We start from the raw sequence: 23126 nt of genomic DNA, 5'->3' as shown, positions 1-23126 counted from the left end.
TATACAAACAGTGATATACATGGGAAATGTATATACAAACAGTGATATACATGGGAAATGTATATACAAACAGTGATGTACATGGGAAATGTATATACAAACAGTGATGTACATGGGAAATGTATATACAAACAGTGATATACATGGGAAATGTATATACAAACAGTGATATACATGGGAAATGTATATACAAACAGTGATGTACATGGGAAATGTATATACAAACAGTGATGTACATGGGAAATGTATATACAAACAGTGATATACATGGGAAATGTATATACAAACAGTGATATACATGGGAAATGTATATACAAACAGTGATGTACATGGGAAATGTATATACAAACAGTGATGTACATGGGAAATGTATATACAAACAGTGATATACATGGGAAATGTATATACAAACAGTGATATACATGGGAAATGTATATACAAACAGTGATGTACATGGGAAATGTATATACAAACAGTGATGTACATGGGAAATGTATATACAAACAGTGATATACATGGGAAATGTATATACAAACAGTGATATACATGGGAAATGTATATACAAACAGTGATATACATGGGAAATGTATATACAAACAGTGATATACATGGGAAATGTATATACAAACAGTGATATACATGGGAAATGTATATACAAACAGTGATATACATGGGAAATGTATATACAAACAGTGATATACATGGGAAATGTATATACAAACAGTGATATACATGGGAAATGTATATACAAACAGTGATATACATGGGAAATGTATATACAAACAGTGATATACATGGGAAATGTATATACAAACAGTGATATACATGGGAAATGTATATACAAACAGTGATATACATGGGAAATGTATATACAAACAGTGATATACATGGGAAATGTATATACAAACAGTGATATACATGGGAAATGTATATACAAACAGTGATATACATGGGAAATGTATATACAAACAGTGATATACATGGGAAATGTATGTACAAACAGTGATATACATGGGAAATGTATACACAAACAGTGATGTACATGGGAAATGTATATACAAACAGTGATGTACATGGGAAATGTATGTACAAACAGTGATATACATGGGAAATGTATGTACAAACAGTGATATACATGGGAAATGTATACACAAACAGTGATGTACATGGGAAATGTATATACAAACAGTGATGTACATGGGAAATGTATGTACAAACAGTGATATACATGGGAAATGTATACACAAACAGTGATATACATGGGAAATGTATATACAAACAGTGATCATTATAAAAAAAATCTTTTTTGTTATACATGTAGCTCTTCATTGTCACTGTTGTGAATACCCACCACTTGAGGATGCCTCCAACCAAATATGGTCAATATCTACCAGAGAGTTTTAGAAAAGAAGTTATTTCAATCAATATGGCTGAATCACCCGTTTTTCGTCCCCTCGGGAGGTCAGTCCCACCCTTTGTACAATCTTTAGAAAACTGGTATAGTAATGATGTGTCAACAACATGATGTCAAGATGTTACTGAGATATTGTTTGTAATGAACCAAACAGATGTCATAATGGCATACCGTATGATAGTCTCTGGATACATATTATCTGACATAGATATAGTGAAATACTACACGTACGGGGGCAGTCCTATGGTGTTGTTTGTTTACCTAGTTAAGATTAAAAACATTTCATAAATGAAGACACTCTTGAACGTTGAAGTCCTTCATTTCTTTTTATGTAAAGTTTTGTGTTTTACTATTTATATTGATATATGTGACACTGAAAACAAATTAACTGGAAATTTGATTATTTTTAAGTGGTGAACGCTGTAGACATGCACAGCATTCTAAAATTTCTTTTTCATCATTTTAATTATTTTACATTGGAAGGGAGGCAACTCTTATAATGAAAGTTCCATCCCAAATTACTTAAAAAATATTGCTTCTGGATCAAAATTGTTGTGAAATGTACATTGAAGATGAGGTCACAGTATCTGTGTATTTTCTAGTTTGATTTTTGGATGGTACTAGGTGTCCTGTTTGGTTTTAGTATTTAGATAAGCTCATTTATTATTACACAATAAACAAAATAATTGTTTGGTTAATAAGCAATGTTTCTTTTCTTTTCTTTCATTCTTTATAGTACCAAGCAATGCTACATCCTACAAAAATAGAGCTGTTGGATGATATATTAATATGTAATAGTAAATACATGTATCTTAAGGTGGCTCCACACTTTCGCAATTAACCAGCAAAATTCGTTGAAAATTTCATATAATGGTTATGCAACTATTTAGAGTTGATTTTATGAAAATCTAAACATTCTGATAGTTTGGGGACTTTTTTGGAAAAAATACCAAAAAATTGAATTTTCCTCAATTTTAATATTTTCCGTTTTTTTGTGTGTGTGGCATTGTTCGGAACAATAACAACAATAATAAAATGAAAAGAAGCATTTCTAATTAACCCTACAAATATTTTGTTTATCGCAAAATATGTAACACATGTTACACAAAGTGTTTTTTATTGAATTTGTACGGATAAAAGTGATTGTCTACAAGCTAAAACCAAACAGGACACAAAGATCTATACATATAGAATGGGAAATTGAACAAAATATACACAATGGCTTTATAATTAATTTATTTTACATTTTACAATCACTTTGATCCGGGTGAGAGTTATCTTCCTTGAAAAAAATCGGAACTTTTTGCAGAGGGGTGACATTTACACAATGACAGTTGTCTCTGTTTACATATAACAAAAATGATGGAAATAAATCAAAAATATGATATCAAAATTATCAATTTATTGTTCTTTAATGGAACCAAATTACCCTCAGTCATGTACACTTTGGACATCATTCCACAGTCCGCTAACTCACGGTATATTTATAATTACATGTCAGGTACATATGTGACCAGAGGCTATCGCATGGTATGCCGTTCTCACGTGCACTCACACATGCATTTCATAGGTATCTTGATATTTTACAAAACATTATTTTCACAGAGTAAGTAGATTACATTTGTAAACACGATTTAATCGACAGAGCGAAACTCCCTCAACAGCAAAAATCGTAACGACCTCGAGCTTATGAACTCGTGTAAGCACGTGATATGCACATGTGAGGTTGGTACGTCCGCATTACATGTGTTTCTTGAGGTCGTCTGGTCTCATGTCACTGTCTTCCCGTGAGTCTGTTTATGTCTATGAATTGAAAAGCTTTATTCCTGAAGTACGTGTGATTATACATTTCCCGGTAAGATCTCGATATCGGGTGTTGACATATCATCGGCACGCACGTGTACTATTGTTTACCAGGGGCCTGTTCGTTTATGTGGAACAACTGGTTTGACCGTTTATAAATGTAGCAATTTCGGGTATAAAGCGGACCTGCAAATATGTATGCAGGCCTTGCAAGGCTTTCTCAAGGCTCGCCTGAAAGCAGCATCAGATTACTAGGTCCGACCTTATTTAATAAACTAACAACAGTGGTCCGATCGGTTTGACCGTTTAAACGAAACCGGCCCTGGTGTTACTATAATTTGCACTACGATATTGAATGCCCGATACGCAATACGGAAATGACGACACGGTGTAGATGCACATTTCGATCAAGATAATTGAGTCCGAGCTGTACTTTTTCCGGAAGTACGTCACGAAAATGGACGCTGATGACGATATGTGGAGCCACCTTAACATGTTGCAGGTGGCTAAGATAGTATACTTTTTTTTAGCATTGTCATTGTATTTTGTAAATGTACAATGTGAGTAACCATACAGTCCACAGTGAAGTTACAGTTTTATATATATCTGAATATTACAATATATTATTACAAGAGAAGAGATTTGAAATTAATATATACGTAAACAAAATCTTCAAAGTTGTATGGCATCATGAAATGTCCAAGTTGATGTAAAATAATCCATTTTGGCCCCTAAAATATGAAATAGTACTTCAGCAGTTCACGTCTAGTCTATATCAATGCCTAAACCTTGTAATACTCGACAGTGTGGTGATCTAACACTGTACAAACCTTGTAATACTCGACAGTGTGGTGATCTAACACTGCACAAAACAAACTTGTCTATAACCTTTAATATAATGCTTGCTCAAAACATTTAACAAGTTCACTTAAGCTGTTTTTGCCCCCAAAATATGAATCAAGAGTAATGCAAGGCGGAACAATATGTACGGCCGTCGAATGCCATATAGTGTTATATACTTTCTTACATTGAAATAAGATCTGCATCATTCTAAGAGTGGCTAGCTGACATGCTATAAAAAATGTAGAAGAAAATCTCCGGACAAAAAAAAATCAAATACTAAAATGAACAAATGGCAATAACTTTTGCAAAAATTGTCGAATCAAAATTCTTTTAAGAAAGACACCACTTCATATCATGGTGATAATGTATACTAAGTTTCAAAGAGATCCATTGAAAAATGTAGGAGGAGATTGCCAGACAAATATCAAATACTGAAATGAACATAGGGCAATAACTTTTTCAAAAATTGTTAAATCAAAATTCTTTTCAAGGAAAGATAACAACATATCATGATTATTTAGCCTACTAAATTTCAAAGAAATCCATCAAAAGATGTAGGAGGAGATCTCCGGACAATGTAGGAGGAGATCTCCGGACAAACAATAGTTTACACTGGATGGACGGACAACTCATAACATATAATACTTCCGTCAAATTTGACGAGCGCATAAATAGAGAATAATACATGCCTTTTTCCATATCACACCCAGTATCAACCCGAGACTGCAATATCAGCGCGAGGGCCTACGGCTGATATTGGTCGAGGGTTGATACTGGGTGTGATATGGAAAAAGGCATGTTTTATTCTGTTTATTATATACTTACTAATAAAAGCTACTATCTGATAATCTATTTTTCTTTTGAAATATTGAAAAACAAAACATTTCCTAAAGGGGTGTGATACAGGTTTTGCGGGCTGATACAGATTTTGGGGTGTGATATGGCGAAGGCTGATATGGGTTAGAGCGATTGTGCCGAATCGCATATACAAACAAGAGGCCCAGAGGGCCTGTATCGCTCACCTGGATATCTAAGCAATCATGGCAAAATATTTTCCAAATGAGATCCAAGGGAATATGCCAGAACCCAAGGTCAATCCTTGTAGCATATCTGTATTTGATTTTTTATGCCCAGCAATTTTATGTATGGTTATGGGGTGGGGATCTCAAGTGTTTCTCAGTTGTAACTCAGAAACTAGGTCCCTAGGGTTGTGACCAGACCCCAGGATCAATTCTAATATCATGACTGCATTTGTCTCTTTTTGCCCAGCGTTTGTATATATAGTTTTGGGTTGGAGATCTCAACCGTTTCAAAGTTATGACCCAGGGGTTATGTCTGCAAGGTCGTTGGCTTCAGGTCATATCATTATCAACTACGTAAAGTTTCGTTAGTAGATATATATTTTCAGTATCGACTTGATTTTCAGGTTGTCATTGGACTAAATAGCCCCTTAAAGTACAAAGCTTACACTCCACACCCTTAGAATTCTCTAAATAGGCAAGCTTATTTACGAGAACTCAGTTCCTTGGTATTTTTTAACACTCTTCCCTTGCCCCAAATGACAGAGATAGATATTCCTTCAGTTAATTACCCTGGCCCCTTTAATCAAGAAAGCAGAACACCTTTGCCCCTAACATGATAGCACTACACTCCCTCATTATACCCCTCTAATTTATATACTGAATCCTTGATCGTGTACCTCCTACTTATATAGGTATCATACTCTTATTTCACATATGTGTCAGTGTTAGGTAAATGCTCCAAATCAACTTTTCTCCAGTCTCCATGCATGGGATACACCTACAGTACATCAATTACAAGCTTTCTCTCATTGATTATCTTTTATATTTTGTATATTGGTAAAACTGCTTTTTCTCCAGGAATAATGAAATTTTACACCTGGAATCAGCTCCACAATGGAACATTGAAACTAAATAAACAGCAAGAGGCCCATGGGCCTTAACGGTCACCTAATATGTTTATACAGAGAGTTGATTTTGTTTTTAAAACCAACAGAAATATTATTCACTGACAAAAAACAATAAAACCACCTTATTCAATATCTAGCATACAGATCTAAGACTAAAAAGTATTTGAAACTAGCACCTCTGATTCTAAACAAGGAAAATGAAGAAATTTTAGCACACTGACTCCTTTGGGCCCCACCCTACAGCCCTTGGGGGTAGGGCTGACTCAAAATTTTCAAAGTATCAAACTGTCAACTCGGTTATAATTCCAATCAAGTTATTAACATGTCATATTCAACGTATCATTTGCCATTATAAACCATAATAAATTTTGACGGGGGATCAGTCAGGGCTTATATGTGCATACCATCAAACTGCTATCCAATACTGATAATGCTAACCCAAATTGAATTACTTCCAATGAAAATTAAACAAATGTTGGTCCAAAATGTGATTTCCCTATATAAACTATAGTAAAGTTTACCCCCTCCCCAGGGGGAAGCGTGAGACCCCAGGGTCAAGAAATTCAAAATTTTGGTAAAGCACCTTAAGACCCTTCCATCTATGAAGAGTATTTGATTCTACCATATCTGGGTCTTGAGAAGAAGATTTTTGAACTTTCAGTCAATTTGACCCTTTTTGGCCCTGCCCCTCAGGCCCCTGGGGGCTTGGGACCAAACCGGCAATTGGTTTTGTTGACCTTTGGCCATGGAAGGTTTCTGCAAAATTTCGTTGAAATTGGTTCAGGGGTTTTGGAGGAGAAGTCGAAAATGTAAATTGTTTACGGACGCACAACGACGGACGACGACGGACAAACTTTACTTTACCCAGTAAGCTGTCTCCTTAGTTTTCATGCCTGGATTTGTCTTCCATCAACCTTTTTCATTAATCAGATCATTGACATGATATTTCCAGTCCCTTCCAAACTTTACTCACTGTAGAAAATTTAGTTTTTAAAAATTATTTTGAGGGTTATCTCCCATGCATTGCTATTGTAAAATGTAGGGGTCTTGTTTGTTTGCATAGATTATATGATATATGATTTTTTGGGGTATACTGACATCAAAAACATTTTTAAAACTAAATTCTCTCGAAAAAAACTTTAAATTTTGGGTTCGAACCTATGCTCATAATTTCAATTTAATTTTTATGTTAAACTTCAAAACTACACTGATATGTGAGATAAAGGGGGTGGCCCTCTTTTCTGTTATAAGTGATTATAAATTGACACCCAGTGGACATCCACAGACTGTGATTGGTAAATGTGAGAGTGTGTGTGGGTATTGGCGAGTGGTAATGTGAGAGTGTGTGGGTAATAGTGAGTGGTAATGTGATTGTGTGTCGGTATTGGTGATTGGTAAATGTAAGAGTGTGTGTGGGTATTGGTGAGTGGTAAATGTGAGATTGTATGTGGGTATTGGTGAGTGGTAATGTGAGAGTCTGTGGATATTGGTGAGTGGTAATGTGAGTGTGTGTTGTTATTAGTGAGTGGTAATAGTGAGAGTGTGTGTTGGTATTGGTGAGTTGTAATGTGAGTGTGTGTTGCTATTGGTGAGTTGTAAATAGAGTGTGTGTTGTTATAGGTGATTGGTAATGTGAGTGTGTGTTGTTATTGGTAAGTTGTAATGTGAGTGTGTGTTGTTATTGGTGAGTTGTAATGTGAGTGTGTGTTGTTATTGGTGAGTGGTAATGTGAGAGTCTGTGGATATTGGTGAGTGGTAATGTGAGTGTGTGTTGGTATTAGTGAGTGGTAATTGTGAGAGTGTGTGTTGGTATTGGTGAGTTGTAATGTGAGTGTGTGTTGTTATTGGTGAGTTGTAAATAGAGTGTGTGTTGTTATAGGTGATTGGTAATGAGAGTGTGTGTTGTTATAGGTGAGTGGTAATGTGAGTGTGTTGTTATAGGTGAGTGGTAATGTGAGCGTGTGTTGTTATTAGAGAGTTGTAATGTGAGTGTGTGTTGTTATTGGTGAGTTGTAAATAGAGTGTGTGTTGTTATAGGTGATTGGTAATGTGAGAGTGTGTTGTTATAGGTGATGTGAGTGTGTGTTGTTATAGATGAGTGGTAATGTGAATGTGTGTTGTTATAGGTGAGTGGTAATGTGAGTGTGTGTTGTTATAGGTGAGTGGTAATGTGAGTGTGTGTTGTTATAGGTGAGTGGTAAGGTGGTCGATGGTTAGCATTGTAATAGTCAGGTAATGGTTTGGGGAAACAGTTATGGCAGGAAATAGAAAAACATTTAAACCCAATAAGTATGTCGGTTCTGTTATTTAATTATATGGACATAGAATAAATGACTTTCAGTATGCTTTTCTCGTAATATCAAGGTCAATGTTAAAAAAATATCCATCAGCTATTTTCTGCTATACACAAATTTTTACTATCATGTAGTTTTTTAAGAAGGTTCTTGCCAACATACTGTTGTGCTGTATCTATAAGCTGTTATTGTAATGTCAAAACGTATATCGCTGCACACTTTTGGAGGGCTATGAGATAACAAAAGATGATCTATACTAGGACAGGCCTCCAATGATGCTGGGGGAGATACAATTGGATTGATGCCAGTGTTTGATACTGCTTTACTACAAAACAGATCATCAACAAATCTTGGCACAATCTATCACTTACATTTTACTACGCTTCTTACTACATCTCCCCGAAACTGGCAGCACATCAACAAGGCCGCAGGCACAAGACAGGGTATCTTACCACCCTCATATACAACAGAGGTACCACACAGGGTATCTTACCACCCTCATACACAGCAGATGTACCAGACAGGGTATCAAATCACCCTCATACACAGCAGAGGTACCACACAGGGTATATTACCACCCTCATACACAGCAGAGGTACCAGACAGGGTATCGTACCACCCTCATATACAACAGAGGTACCACACAGGGTATCTTACCACCCCCATACACAGCAGAGGTACCAGACAGGTTAATGAATACTCTCATAAACAACAGAGGTACCAGACAGGGTATTGAATATACTCATACACAACAGAGGTACCAGACAGAGTATTGAATACTCTCATACACAACAGAGGTACCAGACAGGATAATGAATACTCTCATACACAACAGAGGTACCAGACAGGGTATCGTACCACCGTCATACACAACAGAGGTACCAGACAGAGTATCTCCTACCCTCATAATATTTATTTACTAGACATCAGTGATACACAATACCAGACAACGTTTAAACATACAGACATCAGTGATACACAATACCAGACAACGTTTAAACATACAGACATCAGTGATACACAATACCAGACAACGTTTAAACATACAGACATCAGTGATACACAATACCAGACAACGTTTAAACATACAGACATCAGTGATACACAATACCAGACAACGTTTAAACATACAGACATCAGTGATACACAATACCAGACAACGTTTAAACATACAGACATCAGTGATACACAATACCAGACAACGTTTAAACATACAGACATCAGTGATACACAATACCAGACAACGTTTAAACATACAGACATCAGTGATACACAATACCAGACAACGTTTAAACATACAGACATCAGTGATACACAATACCAGACAACGTTTAAACATACAGACATCAGTGATACACAATACCAGACAACGTTTAAACATACAGACATCAGTGATACACAATACCAGACAACGTTTAAACATACAGACATCAGTGATACACAATACCAGACAACGTTTAAACATACAGACATCAGTGATACACAATACCAGACAACGTTTAAACATACAGACATCAGTGATACACAATACCAGACAACGTTTAAACATACAGACATCAGTGATACACAATACCAGACAACGTTTAAACATACAGACATCAGTGATACACAATACCAGACAACGTTTAAACATACAGACATCAGTGATACACAATACCAGACAACGTTTAAACATACAGACATCAGTGATACACAATACCAGACAACGTTTAAACATACAGACATCAGTGATACACAATACCAGACAACGTTTAAACATACAGACATCAGTGATACACAATACCAGACAACGTTTAAACATACAGACATCAGTGATACACAATACCAGACAACGTTTAAACATACAGACATCAGTGATACACAATACCAGACAACGTTTAAACATACAGACATCAGTGATACACAATACCAGACAACGTTTAAACATACAGACATCAGTGATACACAATACCAGACAACGTTTAAACATACAGACATCAGTGATACACAATACCAGACAACGTTTAAACATACAGACATCAGTGATACACAATACCAGACAACGTTTAAACATACAGACATCAGTGATACACAATACCAGACAACGTTTAAACATACAGACATCAGTGATACACAATACCAGACAACGTTTAAACATACAGACATCAGTGATACACAATACCAGACAACGTTTAAACATACAGACATCAGTGATACACAATACCAGACAACGTTTAAACATACAGACATCAGTGATACACAATACCAGACAACGTTTAAACATACAGACATCAGTGATACACAATACCAGACAACGTTTAAACATACAGACATCAGTGATACACAATACCAGACAACGTTTAAACATACAGACATCAGTGATACACAATACCAGACAACGTTTAAACATACAGACATCAGTGATACACAATACCAGACAACGTTTAAACATACAGACATCAGTGATACACAATACCAGACAACGTTTAAACATACAGACATCAGTGATACACAATACCAGACAACGTTTAAACATACAGACATCAGTGATACACAATACCAGACAACGTTTAAACATACAGACATCAGTGATACACAATACCAGACAACGTTTAAACATACAGACATCAGTGATACACAATACCAGACAACGTTTAAACATACAGACATCAGTGATACACAATACCAGACAACGTTTAAACATACAGACATCAGTGATACACAATACCAGACAACGTTTAAACATACAGACATCAGTGATACACAATACCAGACAACGTTTAAACATACAGACATCAGTGATACACAATACCAGACAACGTTTAAACATACAGACATCAGTGATACACAATACCAGACAACGTTTAAACATACAGACATCAGTGATACACAATACCAGACAACGTTTAAACATACAGACATCAGTGATACACAATACCAGACAACGTTTAAACATACAGACATCAGTGATACACAATACCAGACAACGTTTAAACATACAGACATCAGTGATACACAATACCAGACAACGTTTAAACATACAGACATCAGTGATACACAATACCAGACAACGTTTAAACATACAGACATCAGTGATACACAATACCAGACAACGTTTAAACATACAGACATCAGTGATACACAATACCAGACAACGTTTAAACATACAGACATCAGTGATACACAATACCAGACAACGTTTAAACATACAGACATCAGTGATACACAATACCAGACAACGTTTAAACATACAGACATCAGTGATACACAATACCAGACAACGTTTAAACATACAGACATCAGTGATACACAATACCAGACAACGTTTAAACATACAGACATCAGTGATACACAATACCAGACAACGTTTAAACATACAGACATCAGTGATACACAATACCAGACAACGTTTAAACATACAGACATCAGTGATACACAATACCAGACAACGTTTAAACATACAGACATCAGTGATACACAATACCAGACAACGTTTAAACATACAGACATCAGTGATACACAATACCAGACAACGTTTAAACATACAGACATCAGTGATACACAATACCAGACAACGTTTAAACATACAGACATCAGTGATACACAATACCAGACAACGTTTAAACATACAGACATCAGTGATACACAATACCAGACAACGTTTAAACATACAGACATCAGTGATACACAATACCAGACAACGTTTAAACATACAGACATCAGTGATACACAATACCAGACAACGTTTAAACATACAGACATCAGTGATACACAATACCAGACAACGTTTAAACATACAGACATCAGTGATACACAATACCAGACAACGTTTAAACATACAGACATCAGTGATACACAATACCAGACAACGTTTAAACATACAGACATCAGTGATACACAATACCAGACAACGTTTAAACATACAGACATCAGTGATACACAATACCAGACAACGTTTAAACATACAGACATCAGTGATACACAATACCAGACAACGTTTAAACATACAGACATCAGTGATACACAATACCAGACAACGTTTAAACATACAGACATCAGTGATACACAATACCAGACAACGTTTAAACATACAGACATCAGTGATACACAATACCAGACAACGTTTAAACATACAGACATCAGTGATACACAATACCAGACAACGTTTAAACATACAGACATCAGTGATACACAATACCAGACAACGTTTAAACATACAGACATCAGTGATACACAATACCAGACAACGTTTAAACATACAGACATCAGTGATACACAATACCAGACAACGTTTAAACATACAGACATCAGTGATACACAATACCAGACAACGTTTAAACATACAGACATCAGTGATACACAATACCAGACAACGTTTAAACATACAGACATCAGTGATACACAATACCAGACAACGTTTAAACATACAGACATCAGTGATACACAATACCAGACAACGTTTAAACATACAGACATCAGTGATACACAATACCAGACAACGTTTAAACATACAGACATCAGTGATACACAATACCAGACAACGTTTAAACATACAGACATCAGTGATACACAATACCAGACAACGTTTAAACATACAGACATCAGTGATACACAATACCAGACAACGTTTAAACATACAGACATCAGTGATACACAATACCAGACAACGTTTAAACATACAGACATCAGTGATACACAATACCAGACAACGTTTAAACATACAGACATCAGTGATACACAATACCAGACAACGTTTAAACATACAGACATCAGTGATACACAATACCAGACAACGTTTAAACATACAGACATCAGTGATACACAATACCAGACAACGTTTAAACATACAGACATCAGTGATACACAATACCAGACAACGTTTAAACATACAGACATCAGTGATACACAATACCAGACAACGTTTAAACATACAGACATCAGTGATACACAATACCAGACAACGTTTAAACATACAGACATCAGTGATACACAATACCAGACAACGTTTAAACATACAGACATCAGTGATACACAATACCAGACAACGTTTAAACATACAGACATCAGTGATACACAATACCAGACAACGTTTAAACATACAGACATCAGTGATACACAATACCAGACAACGTTTAAACATACAGACATCAGTGATACACAATACCAGACAACGTTTAAACATACAGACATCAGTGATACACAATACCAGACAACGTTTAAACATACAGACATCAGTGATACACAATACCAGACAACGTTTAAACATACAGACATCAGTGATACACAATACCAGACAACGTTTAAACATACAGACATCAGTGATACACAATACCAGACAACGTTTAAACATACAGACATCAGTGATACACAATACCAGACAACGTTTAAACATACAGACATCAGTGATACACAATACCAGACAACGTTTAAACATACAGACATCAGTGATACACAATACCAGACAACGTTTAAACATACAGACATCAGTGATACACAATACCAGACAACGTTTAAACATACAGACATCAGTGATACACAATACCAGACAACGTTTAAACATACAGACATCAGTGATACACAATACCAGACAACGTTTAAACATACAGACATCAGTGATACACAATACCAGACAACGTTTAAACATACAGACATCAGTGATACACAATACCAGACAACGTTTAAACATACAGACATCAGTGATACACAATACCAGACAACGTTTAAACATACAGACATCAGTGATACACAATACCAGACAACGTTTAAACATACAGACATCAGTGATACACAATACCAGACAACGTTTAAACATACAGACATCAGTGATACACAATACCAGACAACGTTTAAACATACAGACATCAGTGATACACAATACCAGACAACGTTTAAACATACAGACATCAGTGATACACAATACCAGACAACGTTTAAACATACAGACATCAGTGATACACAATACCAGACAACGTTTAAACATACAGACATCAGTGATACACAATACCAGACAACGTTTAAACATACAGACATCAGTGATACACAATACCAGACAACGTTTAAACATACAGACATCAGTGATACACAATACCAGACAACGTTTAAACATACAGACATCAGTGATACACAATACCAGACAACGTTTAAACATACAGACATCAGTGATACACAATACCAGACAACGTTTAAACATACAGACATCAGTGATACACAATACCAGACAACGTTTAAACATACAGACATCAGTGATACACAATACCAGACAACGTTTAAACATACAGACATCAGTGATACACAATACCAGACAACGTTTAAACATACAGACATCAGTGATACACAATACCAGACAACGTTTAAACATACAGACATCAGTGATACACAATACCAGACAACGTTTAAACATACAGACATCAGTGATACACAATACCAGACAACGTTTAAACATACAGACATCAGTGATACACAATACCAGACAACGTTTAAACATACAGACATCAGTGATACACAATACCAGACAACGTTTAAACATACAGACATCAGTGATACACAATACCAGACAACGTTTAAACATACAGACATCAGTGATACACAATACCAGACAACGTTTAAACATACAGACATCAGTGATACACAATACCAGACAACGTTTAAACATACAGACATCAGTGATACACAATACCAGACAACGTTTAAACATACAGACATCAGTGATACACAATACCAGACAACGTTTAAACATACAGACATCAGTGATACACAATACCAGACAACGTTTAAACATACAGACATCAGTGATACACAATACCAGACAACGTTTAAACATACAGACATCAGTGATACACAATACCAGACAACGTTTAAACATACAGACATCAGTGATACACAATACCAGACAACGTTTAAACATACAGACATCAGTGATACACAATACCAGACAACGTTTAAACATACAGACATCAGTGATACACAATACCAGACAACGTTTAAACATACAGACATCAGTGATACACAATACCAGACAACGTTTAAACATACAGACATCAGTGATACACAATACCAGACAACGTTTAAACATACAGACATCAGTGATACACAATACCAGACAACGTTTAAACATACAGACATCAGTGATACACAATACCAGACAACGTTTAAACATACAGACATCAGTGATACACAATACCAGACAACGTTTAAACATACAGACATCAGTGATACACAATACCAGACAACGTTTAAACATACAGACATCAGTGATACACAATACCAGACAACGTTTAAACATACAGACATCAGTGATACACAATACCAGACAACGTTTAAACATACAGACATCAGTGATACACAATACCAGACAACGTTTAAACATACAGACATCAGTGATACACAATACCAGACAACGTTTAAACATACAGACATCAGTGATACACAATACCAGACAACGTTTAAACATACAGACATCAGTGATACACAATACCAGACAACGTTTAAACATACAGACATCAGTGATACACAATACCAGACAACGTTTAAACATACAGACATCAGTGATACACAATACCAGACAACGTTTAAACATACAGACATCAGTGATACACAATACCAGACAACGTTTAAACATACAGACATCAGTGATACACAATACCAGACAACGTTTAAACATACAGACATCAGTGATACACAATACCAGACAACGTTTAAACATACAGACATCAGTGATACACAATACCAGACAACGTTTAAACATACAGACATCAGTGATACACAATACCAGACAACGTTTAAACATACAGACATCAGTGATACACAATACCAGACAACGTTTAAACATACAGACATCAGTGATACACAATACCAGACAACGTTTAAACATACAGACATCAGTGATACACAATACCAGACAACGTTTAAACATACAGACATCAGTGATACACAATACCAGACAACGTTTAAACATACAGACATCAGTGATACACAATACCAGACAACGTTTAAACATACAGACATCAGTGATACACAATACCAGACAACGTTTAAACATACAGACATCAGTGATACACAATACCAGACAACGTTTAAACATACAGACATCAGTGATACACAATACCAGACAACGTTTAAACATACAGACATCAGTGATACACAATACCAGACAACGTTTAAACATACAGACATCAGTGATACACAATACCAGACAACGTTTAAACATACAGACATCAGTGATACACAATACCAGACAACGTTTAAACATACAGACATCAGTGATACACAATACCAGACAACGTTTAAACATACAGACATCAGTGATACACAATACCAGACAACGTTTAAACATACAGACATCAGTGATACACAATACCAGACAACGTTTAAACATACAGACATCAGTGATACACAATACCAGACAACGTTTAAACATACAGACATCAGTGATACACAATACCAGACAACGTTTAAACATACAGACATCAGTGATACACAATACCAGACAACGTTTAAACATACAGACATCAGTGATACACAATACCAGACAACGTTTAAACATACAGACATCAGTGATACACAATACCAGACAACGTTTAAACATACAGACATCAGTGATACACAATACCAGACAACGTTTAAACATACAGACATCAGTGATACACAATACCAGACAACGTTTAAACATACAGACATCAGTGATACACAATACCAGACAACGTTTAAACATACAGACATCAGTGATACACAATACCAGACAACGTTTAAACATACAGACATCAGTGATACACAATACCAGACAACGTTTAAACATACAGACATCAGTGATACACAATACCAGACAACGTTTAAACATACAGACATCAGTGATACACAATACCAGACAACGTTTAAACATACAGACATCAGTGATACACAATACCAGACAACGTTTAAACATACAGACATCAGTGATACACAATACCAGACAACGTTTAAACATACAGACATCAGTGATACACAATACCAGACAACGTTTAAACATACAGACATCAGTGATACACAATACCAGACAACGTTTAAACATACAGACATCAGTGATACACAATACCAGACAACGTTTAAACATACAGACATCAGTGATACACAATACCAGACAACGTTTAAACATACAGACATCAGTGATACACAATACCAGACAACGTTTAAACATACAGACATCAGTGATACACAATACCAGACAACGTTTAAACATACAGACATCAGTGATACACAATACCAGACAACGTTTAAACATACAGACATCAGTGATACACAATACCAGACAACGTTTAAACATACAGACATCAGTGATACACAATACCAGACAACGTTTAAACATACAGACATCAGTGATACACAATACCAGACAACGTTTAAACATACAGACATCAGTGATACACAATACCAGACAACGTTTAAACATACAGACATCAGTGATACACAATACCAGACAACGTTTAAACATACAGACATCAGTGATACACAATACCAGACAACGTTNACTGTTTTTATTTGTTACAAAATCAACCCTTAAATTCAGATGTAATTATGACCCAATTTGTAAGAAGTATGCTAAAGTATGGTAATTATTGCTTGAATTTAATTTAGTTTTATTGGAATGATGCGTATTTCGCAGTTATGAAATGCGATCGCTGATTAATGGTATCGCTCATTTAAATCTTGATATGTACCCGTATTTGTCTCCTCCTTAGCAACTCATTGTTTCCTTATATTGTAGCAACTATTAACAATCATAAAAGATGACGTCAACGACTTTGTAAAACATTTTGTGTGAACAACAATATCAATCGGAACAAGTCTGTTAACAAAACATGTACCTTGCTGGTTATCATCATCATGTGTTTCAGTAGTGAAGAATTTAATTGGCTGAAATTTCTGCCATGCTGATTGGTCAACCTGAAGCAACCAATGAAATATGGGCCAAGACAGAACATTTAGGAACATTAAAGAAATGTTTCAAGATGTACAAAATTGTCCTCAGCCAAAACTTATTTGCCAATATTACTACAGTAGATGATTTTCACAGATAAACTCAATTGTGTCTCATCTAGGGGGTCCTTTGTTCATCTCATAAACAATACACCATAACAACTAATCATTAAATCCAATAAATAATCCATAACTCAAACTCAGAAATGTTTCTGGAGCAAACTTCTGTTCATTAATTATAATGAGGAGATAACATTTTCTGCTAGGATGGTATCACCAAGTGTGTCAGTCCACAGGATGCGTGTTTGTATGTAGATTTGTGTAACTTGACCCAGCTATTGTCAGGAGTTGTGAATCTTTTGATCCTTGCAGCCTATTGTAATACAACATGCCTGGGAATATTGGTACAAATCTTGTGTACATACACATACATATCAACTTACAACTGTGTTTCACACGACACAAAACAATTAATTCTAAAACAAAGCAGATATTAGAAGATCCTTATTATGCAATATTTCATAAGAAATGAAAAAAAAAGAAGCATTTTACTGATTTTTTTTACCAGAAAAAATACAATCCTGTCTTTGATATTGTCATACAGGTTCCTGATGATAAGAACTCAGATATCTAGTGTGATATAAATATCAATACATGTACAGGAATTTCAATTCAGTTATAAATGTTCCCACAGACGATTATTTCTGAGGTAGCTATAAAATGGAAACAGCTACTTTAAATATAAATTTCATTGGATTTCATGGAATTTTTTTGAATAAGACCATTTTGAAATTTTCTCAAAAGGAAAAGTAATTTTTAAAGGTCATGGAAGGACACATAGTTTATTATACTTGTGGTAGAGGAGTCATTCTTTTATCAATATTTTCCCAGTTAAAGACACCCCTGTGTATACCTCCAGCTTAATGAGGGTAAAAACGTGCATTCTAATTCTTTCTGTATTTCCCTACTACGCATTACCACGTCTCTACTTTGTTGTGAAGACACAAACTGATACAGTAGAGCCGAGGAAAGCTCCGATAGTTCTTTCAGGTGTTATACTGGCAATATAAACATCCCCTGTTCTCCTGGCACCCAGGCTGCTCAGCTACAGGGTCAGAGCTACAGAGGCTGGAAAACCCAGGATTGTGGAGGAGAGCCTCATCACTATCTTATAACAACTAGTAATTAGCATTGTCTAATCATAATTAGACACCTGTAATTATCGACAGCTGGGAGCCTACATACAGGTAAGACACCTTTTTATTACCTGGAAATACTGGCAATAGATACATTCAAAGTTAAAGTATAATTATTTAATTATAAACTTTTCTTTTAGAACTTAACAAATTGTACAAAAACACAGATCTGCTGATAAGAACAATGTTGGTTTCATAATGACTAACAGTCAACACATGAATCCAAGAAAACACCTACCGAAACTTTCAGTAATTCTTTAAAAGACTTCCTGGGATACCAATTAATTACTGCTGTAAGCGTTCTTTTTATAGATTTATTTTGTATAATGTAAGGGAATAGGGCACATCAGTAGGACTTTCATCCTTAAGTAGGGCATTATAGCGATCTAGACTTGTGTAATCAGGATGGCAAAGGTTAGCACTGGTGATAATAAGCAGATCTAGCTGAGGTAACCAGTTACATAGATTAACTCAGTAACTGAGGCTGAAATTGGCCTTGCCCAGAAAGAAATGAGAATAGTTTTACTTCATCCCATTTTCTACCATTTCATCTCCACCATAAAAATAGTTAAACTCAAAAATACATCGTACTTTATATTTAGTGACGACAATGGCAGAATAAAGTACACGTATATCCCTTAAACATCCTCCTACAAAGTATCAACAGAATCGGCTCTATAGAACTCTTGTACGAACTAAATCTTCTCATACCCAGCAAACAGTACTCATGCAGGGCTATGATGAAATAGACTGAAAATTAAGAAAATTGTTCAGCCATACCTCCATTATTAATCGTTGCATATGACATATTTTTCGGGTTTGAAACTCTGTGTTCCGCCGCTGATGTTTGTTTACACCGCTGCATGCTCATTTACGTCAAAGATAGCTGAATGGGTCACATGGTCTGTCACATGACAATTACCTATTTACCCCATCACAACAAAGATGGACTCTGAAGTAAACGTATACAAAGACACATTAGTTTTTACACCTCGTCCTTCTTTCTTAGTCACATCTTGTTGTATGATAATATAATATGATTTTCAAATCAATCAGATTTACTGTAAAACATCATATTCACAAATAACTTTTGCCAGGCAAAGCAATTTGCAAGGTTCAAACTGGGGTATAATTACTGAATTCATTTATTAAGTCTGATTATCAGGTGTGATGAAATTCTATTCATAACCTATTTGATTTATAAAACCTGGTAACACTTCATTATAGTTCATGCCAGTAAACTTCATTGAGGGGTAATAAAATCTTCAAAAGACAACATTTATATTGATTTGCTTGTGACCAGCAAGAACTTTTTTCATGAATAAAAAACAATATTTTTAATTCCCACATTAAATACTGAGACTTAATGACAATCTGCCTGCTAGGATGTACTACAATGTTGATCCCGCAGCTAGAGGATTTAGTGTAGCTCTCCTGCCTCAAACCCAGTGTGTATTAGATTGCATTAGGTTGTATTAGTGTGTTTTACAGGACCAGAATGGATGATCTGTCAGATGTGTTTGTTTTAAGGTAACAATATCTGGGTCTAACATGCTGGTACCAGAAAATCAGTCTCCCTTATATCTCAACAAGCTTCCTTGTTAATCACTAGAGTTCTGTTTTACTTTCTTCTTATTGTACAAAACAAGTAACAAATAGGACTGACTTCCTAAATAGCAGCATCAAGAAACCTAGTTTCTTGATTTTTTTATTCATAGATAGAGGACATTGCTAAACTGATGGTTGCATTGGAAATCAAAAACTTTTCCCAGACAATAAATGAGACTTTTAAGTCTTATCACAGGAAACAGTTGACACTCCGAAATCACAAGAGGGAGGTAAACACAACAGCTGTTCCACTGATTTATAATGCTGGAAATATCAATAACACAAGTAAGGTTCACATACTGTTTGTTTAAGTACCTTTTATTCAGTTGTGCATGTAATACTTCTCATTGGAGATCTAAAAATCTAAAATATAGCTAAATTATACATATATAATTAATAGGAACAGAAAAATGCATGGACAAACCAGGATTCGAACACAGGACCCTCTAAGTTTTAGACAGGCGCTCTATCAATTGAGCTTAACCTGGTCGCCGATAGACGACCCATTCAAGTTCCGCTACATTCCTCCCTCCTTTTTCAAAGTCTTTGTCACCCCCTCTTTGAAGCAAGGGTGTCAAGCATTTACCTAGTACTTGAAGCAAGGGTTGGTCAGACATCAATTTTGTATTAGTTGCAGAAAAGTTCATGAGGGAGGCAAATGTAATGGTGGAAATTAGATGATTTAGAATTGTTATACCTATCACAGGAGGGAGGCAAATGTAATGTTGGAAATTAGATGATTTATAATTGTTATACCTATCACAGGAGGGAGGTAAATGTAATGGTTGTTTAAGTGATTCATAACAATTGTTATACCTATCACACCGTGGAGGTAAATGTAATGGTTATTTTAGCGACTTATTTTAATTGTTTAACCTATCACACGAGGGAGGTAAAACTAGCGGTTGTTCAGGTGACTTATAACACTGGTAATACTTGTCACACATTGATCAATAACAGACAGATATACAGGTGATCCAGGTGTGAGGAGAACTAACATGTCTGGTGACCAGATGGCTACTATCTCTTGAACAGTTTACATGTATCTTAAAGCTCACAGTGCCCCAAGTAAACCCATTATGTTTTTGCACGAATATTTCTGATACTGAATTCTCCATTTCAACAAAGGATAGATATGAAGAGTCGGGTGTACTATAACATTTAGATCAAGTTTGCATTTACGTTAACTATAGAAGGCTGGAGTAATTTATTTATTGTTTTAAACAAGGTAAAACGAGATTGAGTTGGTTTGAGGTGGATATCTTTTAGCAACTTAATCCTACTTTCTATGCCTCATAACAAAGTCAGCCTTTTATATCACCAAGTTTTGTTTGCTAAACTTTAAGACAAACCCCCATATATCACACATAATCTGTCTTTACCAAAACCCCATTTATATCCAGTGCCATTTTCAAAGGAGCTCTTCAGAAATACACTCTTGCAACAAAGTGCATCTTACATAAATGTGTAAGTGTGGAGGTACATCAGGACCCAGCCATTACCTCAGCACTTCACACAAGTACCCACAATATACCACTTTGTTTAACTAACAGTTTCACTTGCTTTTCACGCTCCTTCTGTGATGAGAGATCTGAAGAAACACCTCCATGATATAATCCTCAGTATAATGCTTTCTACCCTCCATTCTAAGACCTGATGGTATTTTAACTTTTCTGCTATGATCAAATATAATTGCATGAAGTTGTTCTTTCCTAGGGACCCATAATTTTATTTCAACCTACTTCAAATATATCATTAAAAATGAGACAGAAATTTCCTGGTTGTGTGGTTGACTTTCAGGTTTAAATGAACATCTGTATGTTTTTTTTTCGACAGCCCTATATATTTGGTGTATTTATGTGGAGCCCAACACCTCTCTAAACAGGCTTCACATTTCATTGTTCCAGACAGGTGAATTAACAGTATTGAAGACAAAAGGTAGTTTTCAAAGGTTCTTATTCCTTTAAGTCTTTCTGTCTATATAGCAAAGTGAACGGGGTTTTTCTGAGCGAAAAACGTTATTGGTCAAACAATGGTGTACAAACTGGCCTATAACAAGTTCAAGTTCTTTATTTCTTTGAGCCGCAAGACTTCAGTGTACAAGGTAT

At 35.6% G+C, this 23126-nt stretch overlaps 2 protein-coding genes across 3 annotated transcripts in view; one reads left to right on the top strand and one right to left on the bottom strand.

Moving 5' to 3' along the window:
* LOC110456442 (activating signal cointegrator 1 complex subunit 3-like) overlaps positions 1-23126 on the bottom strand; it is a 356696-nt gene that overhangs the window by 61972 nt on the left and 271598 nt on the right. The gene's annotated exons all lie outside the window — the stretch shown is intronic.
* LOC110456421 overlaps positions 19199-23126 on the top strand; it is a 77827-nt gene continuing 73899 nt past the window's right edge. For both annotated transcript variants that reach the window (XM_021507178.1, XM_021507177.1), the window contains exon 1: positions 19199-19461. The gene's annotated coding sequence lies outside the window, so the exon portion shown is untranslated. The remainder of the gene's footprint in view (positions 19462-23126) is intronic.

The sequence above is a fragment of the Mizuhopecten yessoensis genome, unplaced genomic scaffold (assembly GCF_002113885.1).
Source record: "Mizuhopecten yessoensis strain PY_sf001 unplaced genomic scaffold, ASM211388v2 scaffold8745, whole genome shotgun sequence".
NCBI classification, from domain to species: domain Eukaryota; kingdom Metazoa; phylum Mollusca; class Bivalvia; order Pectinida; family Pectinidae; genus Mizuhopecten; species Mizuhopecten yessoensis.
The sequence above is the reverse complement of the archived record's forward strand: the minus strand, read 5'-3'. Positions and strand labels throughout refer to the sequence as shown.